The sequence below is a fragment of the Rosa chinensis genome, chromosome 5 (genome assembly GCF_002994745.2).
Source record: "Rosa chinensis cultivar Old Blush chromosome 5, RchiOBHm-V2, whole genome shotgun sequence".
Lineage (NCBI taxonomy): Eukaryota > Viridiplantae > Streptophyta > Magnoliopsida > Rosales > Rosaceae > Rosa > Rosa chinensis.
The window spans coordinates 39,151,600-39,159,421 of record NC_037092.1 but is presented as its reverse complement, the minus strand read 5'-3'; the positions used below and the strand labels follow the sequence as shown (position 1 = coordinate 39,159,421).

At 37.2% G+C, this 7,822-nt stretch overlaps 1 long non-coding RNA gene across 1 annotated transcript; it reads left to right on the top strand.

Annotated features, from left to right (window-relative positions):
* Nucleotides 1-6,946: 6,946 nt before the first annotated feature.
* Nucleotides 6,947-7,573, top strand: LOC112201995. Its single transcript, XR_002937040.2, has 2 exons — nt 6,947-7,092; nt 7,286-7,573. It is a non-coding gene; the product is annotated as an uncharacterized LOC112201995 (long non-coding RNA).
* The last annotated feature ends 249 nt before the right edge of the window (nt 7,574-7,822 follow it).

The window sequence follows — 7,822 nt, the reverse complement described above, 5'->3', positions numbered from 1 at the left end:
CTATGGAAAATGGATTTGATTTGTGTTATTATGGAAATGGTGAACTGCAGGAGTCGATGGGCAGGCATGGGAGTGGAGAAAGAAGATAAGAAAGAAGACGGAGGAAATTTTGGAAAAAACTGAAGCAAGGGTATTCTCGTCACTTTACACAATGGATGCCTTACGTGGCGCTGAGCTAGTAAGGAGTGACTGACACGTCATCAAGCAACCGGAGGAAATGGAGGAGATGGACCGGTTGGACTGAAAATTGTGAGTTCATGGACTTTTGGGATTAAATCAGAAAGGCAGGGACCGAAACGAGGACGAAGCCATCTTCTATGCTAAGGACCTCCTTAAATATATATATATATATATACAGTCTTTCTATGCTAAGGACCTCCTTAAATTTTGGTTTCTTTGAATAGACTTTTGATCGCATATCCACATCTTGACCGTTGTTTTTAGGTCCTAATGTATAGATCACTTCTGCAAATTTTCAGCTAAATTGATGATCATTAAGGTATCGAACTAGATTACATCAATGAATGAACCGAATCTATCCAAGCTGAACCGTTCGTGTTCATAATTGTAAATTACAATTTTGAATGCCACTAATACACTAACAAATTAGTTCATCACACATAATAGTACACTAACAAATTAATGCCTAGCCGTACAAAAAAAAAACAAGTATCAATAAGCTACATACTTAATTTCTTTATAGGCAAATCTTTCTACACAAGAACCTCTGAATCAGTTTCTTCACTTAGTCTATCAAGGAAATCCTTCCTCATAGTAGAATTCAATATCTTTGATCGGCTTGGCTTCTTAGCTGAGAAGGAGGTTTTCATCACTATGGAGGATGATTTCTTCCTCGTAGAAGGGACCTAAACTTTCAGTTTGGAGCTAGAAGGTTCCTTTACTTTGGAAAACTCCAACAAATCGGTGACGCCTCTTCTTCCTAGCAGAGGACTTCGTCGACTCAGCCATAGTAAAAACCGGTATAATCACACCCATCAAGATCGGGAAGATGAAAGTCTACTATATAGAACTTGCGTTAGGGTGTAACTTAAGGTCTTTTCTCTCTACCTATGGTTTTGCCGCCTAAACCTCTAGGGTTTTCTGCAATAAAGAAATATTGGCTTGCATGGGTAATCAAATGGCCCCCATCATCCTTTTTCTTCCAGATCTGAAATCTACATACTTAATTCTATTAAAGCTCTTAATTGGATCTCCAAAATATCTCACCTGGATTGTCATCTGATAAAGGCGGAGCAAAACCTAGCCTCCCCTAACCTTCGACTATTCTCATCCGGCGGCTCCCATACGCCGATGATGGCCTCTGGTCTCGTCTGTGTGCGGCGAGTGCGGCCTGACGGGTAGAATTTCCTTCCGAGCTGGTTGGCTTCCCAGAAGTAGGCTTCAATGGATGCATCTGAGGGCTCGTTGATGACTGAGACAGATGCAGCGGATCTCTTTCTCAGGCAGGTGGCTTTGCAATTGTGGAGAAGGGGTAGGCGAGCAGGTTCGGCGCTGGCACTAACCGGCACAGCGAGAAGTGGTCAAGTCAACGACGGGGCGATGGTGCTGGCGGTCAGATCGATAATGGGCTGGAGAGATCGGCTCAGGGTTACTCGGATTGGTAGTGCGGTCGTACGTGTCCAGACTGACAGAACCTCCTCCTCGCCTATGTCGGGGGTGGTGGTAAGTCGGTGGAGGTGCAGCGATCGTGGTGGAATGATCGTAGGGACGAAAGGGCAGAGCTGGTTTTTGCTAATGGGCTGGAGCAGTCCGTATGGGGTCTGGGCTTGGTCTTGGGCCTGGATTCCGGTATTAGGCCCAAATTGGGCTGCTATTTGTTTGGTTTTTTTTTTTGTTACTATTTTAGCTTTATGTTTTGTCCTGTTTTCAATAAACCCATACCTCTATTTGGTTGGGTCGATGTGGCTTTATGTCGGTCTGCGCACTCTTTGTGCCGTGTCTAACCTAGGCAGGTGGTGAGTTCTTTTTTTTGTCAAATGGTCGCAACCTCCTAGTGGTAGGATGAAATTAAGTGCTACCGGTGTGTTTGTCCGATGACAACATAGTGCGAAAGCTGATAATATTAGTTTCTTATGGCTCCACGTGAGCAGTGTCTTTCCAGTATGTCACCACAATTGTAAAGCGAATAGAGTAGCCAGTAGAGCACTCTTCGCTAATTGGTGCTTGTTAGAATACATAACTTTAGTTGAGACTCCTGTTATTATCTTAGGATGCTCTTTTAATGCTTATTGTAATTTGGGGTTTAGGTTTAATGTCCCCCCCCCCCCCCCCCCAATGTATTCTGCGGTTTCATCAATGGTTAAGGCTTAAGGGCAGCTGTATTTGGCCCTTCCTTTCAAAAAAGCTCCAACTTGGCACCTTGCACCCATGATCAATTTCCAGCCCCAACACCAATTGCTAATTATGTCGATCCAATCATCATTATCGTTCTAGTTTCTCTCGTTACGGGTGCACACGAGATGTATCTTACTTGATCTCTTCAAATTTGACTGCGTTACTTTCTCCCTTTATTATTACAGTGTGAATTCCCACCCTGATGTGCTCATATTTTCCTATATTTCTATGCCTCTTAATCTTAATGTTTATGTTTAGTTCTCTTTATTTATGATTCATTTATGCTGTTTTAGTGTTTTTCGCTACAAAAAAGAATTGTTTTGGCTTCGGAAGTTTGCGTCAGCAAACCTTTGCCATCGCCAATGACCTCTCTATTACGTCGGCAAAACTTTGCCGTCACAACAATATATTGAGTTTGCAATAGTGACGATGTGCCGTCGCACTGGGGGTCGCCAAACTATCTTCTTTTACATCGGCAAAATATAGCCGTCGTAAGGAATTGAAATTTCGCGACTACATCAGCTCTGCCGTCGCGTTAGGTTCTAAATTTGTGACGGAGGCTGCTGTTCCAAGTCACATTTATTTTTATCGAGAGGGAAAAATAGTCTTTGAACTTCCCCTCTCTTCGATAAGAAAAAGCCCTTACTCCCTCTTTCTTCTCTCTTGTGCATTTCGATCTGACCCATTCCCGCTCCATTCTGTTTAGATTTTCCCCTTCATCTCTTTGTTTGTCATCTCTCTCGATCTGACCAATTCGCCGCTAAATCTGCAAGCTCCTTTCTTGGGTAAGGTTAGAATTTCTTCACCATATTTCTATTAAATCCGGCCCAGTAGATCTACCAACCAGAATGTTTCTATTAACTTCCTATGTAAACCCAGCAAAAGATCGAGGGAAGAAGAAAGGAAAAGGTGAGATCTAATTACATCTGATCAACTGGATTTTATTATTTTTACTTCTGATTTGTTTGGGTCACTGTGAATATCGACGCGGGGACGACGAATCACGTGGTTGAAAGGCCGGAATCGCTGACCGGACCATGTATATCTGTGGTTTATATAAACCAAGGTATTCATGATATTATAACATGGTATTTGTGATTTATATATGCTTCTGCTTCTCTTCTTCTGCAGGCTTTAGGTACTTCAAAGGCTGGTGGACCAATTCCCTCCTTTAAAAGCATTTCATTTTGTCCTTGATGACACTGATGGGGTATGTCACTGTAATCTCATCTTTTGTTACTTTGGATCATTGTTTGTTGCCACTTAGAACCCATTCGTTCAGTAACAGTAAGAAAAGTTAGGGGATTCATTGATTTGTATAAAACTAAAACTAAATCATGAGAAAGAGAGAGGGGGCTATCTTCTTAGCCGGCCCTAAATGCATTTTCCTCGAACTTTCTTCCTCTGTTTTTCTCTCACTCGTTGATCTTCATATACAGAGGGCTCTTTGTTTGTTTGTTTGATTTGATTGTCAATACCCAAGTCAAGGCTTGGTTCTTTCTGTTCGTTTCTGGGTATGTTGTTACATCTTTTTACTTGATGAATGAGTTCTGGTTGTTGTGTTTTGAGTTGAAAGTTGTGATTTTTTATCAGAAGTTTATGTTTAGTTGGTCAAAGATTGAGTTTTTAAGTTGTTTGGGATTATGATAATCTGTTATGTTTGCATCCCAACTGGTTTAGTTGGTCAAAGATTGAGTTTTTAAGTTCTTTGGGAATATGGTAGTCTATTTTGTTTGCATCCCAAATCGTTTATGGGGTGAAGTTAGTTGATTTCTGTTTCAAAGATTGATTTTTTGTCAGTTATTTCGATGTGGTTTTGTTGGTGTTAGGTTTGTTAGAAGATAGCAATCAGTTTTTTCAGTGTATGTAGTCTCATCTATTAATTTATGGATGTTTCTGTGGTGAAATTTTGTAGGTTTTCTTGATCCTGGTAGGTCTGGTTTCAATTGTTTCATGAAATATGTGCATTTGTAATTTTTGTACTTTACCCATAAACATAAATAGCCTAGTATATGTTATGAATTCTTTGTATTGCAGCTATGTTTATTCTTTTGGAATTACCTAACTAGAAGGACTATATGTACAGCATTTCAATATCAGATTTGCTTTAGAAGTTTCGAATCTTGAGGTTGCAGTTTTGAATTGGAATTTGATTGATATAAATTTAAATCATCAGAAATAAGTAATATTGAAATTTAGTTCATTTTCTGTGTGTTTATTTTGATCTTCAAACATTTATGTATGCTCTAAACCCTCTTATCAATATCCCAGATTTGATGTGAAATTGGGCTTTTGTAGCTTCAGTTAACAACTCTTCTATTTGGTTTTTTAGTTTCACTCATCTTTGTTGTCATTTAATAAATTGTAACAACTAGTTTGGTCTGCAAACATTTATATATGTTCTAAACCCTGTTTCATCGATATCCCATATTTGATCTAATATTTGATGTTTTGTACCTTCAGTGAACGACTAGACACTGACCTTTTGACATTAAAAACCTTTTTTGACAAAAAGATCCAACAACTACAACTCCATACCATCCTCCTTCTGAGAGAGAAAGAGTCATCGAAGCAAGTAGAAGAGAATTATTCATCTCTGAACCAGACAAAAAAGCCAAGAGGTAAATATCACACAACTATAATCACCACTAAATACTATCCCATTTTATTTTTCTGACATTTCTAACTACATTTTCTGCCATTTATCACACCTATGAAAGAAAAATGGTATAATTGACTTATACCAATATATCCCTAGCTATATTTTTAATTTATGTTTTATACTTTTCTGCATTATAAGTTAAGTACTTTCTCGATATAAGTTGCTTACAGCTACATGTTCAACCATGTATTCTCTCATTGGTATGAAATTCTGCTTTTTTTGGACTACAGTTAATCTTTTGACTATAGTCATCTTCTGTACTTAATCTTAATCTTCATTTAAGATGACTGGAACTTTGCATTTAAGTGAACTTCGGTAGTTATACAATCAATTTTAAGATTTGGGCTAAATTCAAATTACTACCCTGTGGTTTAGGTCCAAAATCAATTCAGTCCCTGAACTTCTAATTTCATCAAAAACACCCCTGCACTTTCAATTTTGATCTAATAGGTCCAATTTGTTAGTTTTCCGACAATTGAGTTATTTAACTTGTTAATGTGGCTCATATATGGCCTATGTTTTATGATGTGGTGTCGAAATGGTCTGCATAGTCAATTTAGGAGTGAGTCCTACTATTAAAAATAAATAGTTTTTCAACAAATAATCCAACTATAACTTGAACCCATAATATAATATTAATGAATTGGACCTATTAGATCAAAATTGAAAGTGCAGGGGTGTTTTTGATGAAATTAGAAGTCTAGGGACTGAATTGATTTTGGACCTAAACCACAGGGTACTAACTAGTATTTAGCCCTTAAGATTTCATTGTTGTTTTGTTTGGCCTTTACACATTGTATACAAAACAGTCTAAACATTGCTACCATCTTTAGCAAAGCAATTAGTTTCTACTGTTTCTAAAAGAGCAAAAAACATTTGAAGTTCTTTATAGCAAATGGCCTTTACAGTTCACTGGTTATAAGAGGCACATATTGTTTAATTCACTTTTTTACATTGTAATCATGGTAGTACTACATATGCTAATTTATATAATTCGCGTCATGAACATATAAATTTAGACAGTTTGTTAGAAATGCATAATCATAAGTCAAAAAATTGAGACTCTTTGTTCTATCAGTACTGCCATGGTTGAGTAATATATTCTTACCACAATACTATATCAGAACGAATTGTTTTTTGCCTCTTTTACAATTGTAATTCAAACCTCTCAACCACTTTTCTTTCAAAAATATACATCAACATTGAATCTGTTATACTTGAAAAAGATTAAGTCTTCAACCTATTATAATCTTCAATCATTCTCACTCTATTTCACCACTATACATGTATGTCATCCTGAGTATCATTGTTCTGTTCAGGTTTTTGTTTTATTTCAAAAGAATTCAGTCTCTATAGTGTCATTAATAAATATCTACTAACTGATAACCAACTGAAAATACATCATAGTACATATTGTATTCTAGGACTCCTTCCTCTTATCACCTCTCTGCATCTGCATTTTTTAAACCTTTGCTAGATTAGCTTATAACCCTTCTAGCACTTTTGCACCAGCTCCAGGTGAACAAGCTTCAACTAAAATGTAATATGTATAAACACTGTTTGACTACTTCAATAATATGTAACAATATTGCTTTTGTATTTCATTGTTCTAATTCATTTACAAAAACAAACTCCGTAGCAAAGCACGGGAAAAACTTCTAGTCTAATCTAAAACAGAGATACTTCACATTTTCTGACAGCTTTCTTATTGATCACTCTTCTCTCTTTGAAATGCTAAATTATCCTGCTGTCCTCTGCCTTTTCATATATGTCTCTCTATATATATTTATATGTATTATATAAGTCTTGTGCATGCTTCCATTTCTATATAATAAGTTTATAAATGGGAATCTGCATTATGATTGGTCTGGTTTATTGATTTTTCCTCTCAGTAGCTTATATCGATATTATTTCCCTTGCACCTACTTACAACTTTTGAAGACTTGGGGATATGGGTGGATGTCTTTGCTACTAGTGAAGTCAGCATTTGCTTGAGGTTGGACCCATCAAAACTTTGGAGCAGATAGCTTATTCAGCAGGCAAGCGTATGATATCATGCTCCATGTTGCTGCTTGGTATGCTTTCTTGAAGTTTCCTTTGTCTACATGCATTTAAGATTTCATAATTAAATCTTTATATGTATGCGTTCAACACCAATCAATAATATTGCTGGATATTGATGCAAGGGAAGTATGCTAGTCAATCCTGTATATTGCTGTATATTAAAATTCTTAAATAATTCATTAAATATTTCATCGTCCTTGGCAGGAACTTGACCATGTTGTGGAAGAACTGGAGAAAATTGTTGTTCTCAATCTTCTTCAGCACCGATCAATAATATCTCTCATTGGAGATGTGCAGAAATCATCACTAATATTAGAGAAGATGTTGTACTGTGTTTTGCCAAGTACTTAGAAAGCATTCCTTATTGTCTTTTGTTCTCTGATTGATGACAAGTGGTGTTCAATTGATCAAAGAGGTTTATCAGCTATATATGTATTTTAATCTGGTATTCATGTTTTGGTGCATTTTATATAAAATTTATTATTTGGCTTCTTTTGCTCCAAAAATAAAATTCTGGTATGCAAAATTGCATGCCAGGTTTTTTTTTTATCAATGATATGCACTTTGCGACGGCTGTTGCCGTAGCCAAAGGTCAATGGCGACGGCTAGGCAATGGCGAAATTGCCGATGTCGTTGGTGGCGTTGCCATTGCTCTATGTGACGGCGTAAATCCCGTAGCTAAATTTTATGCGACGGCGTGATTGCCGTCGCAAATAGCAATGGCAACGCCACCAATGACAT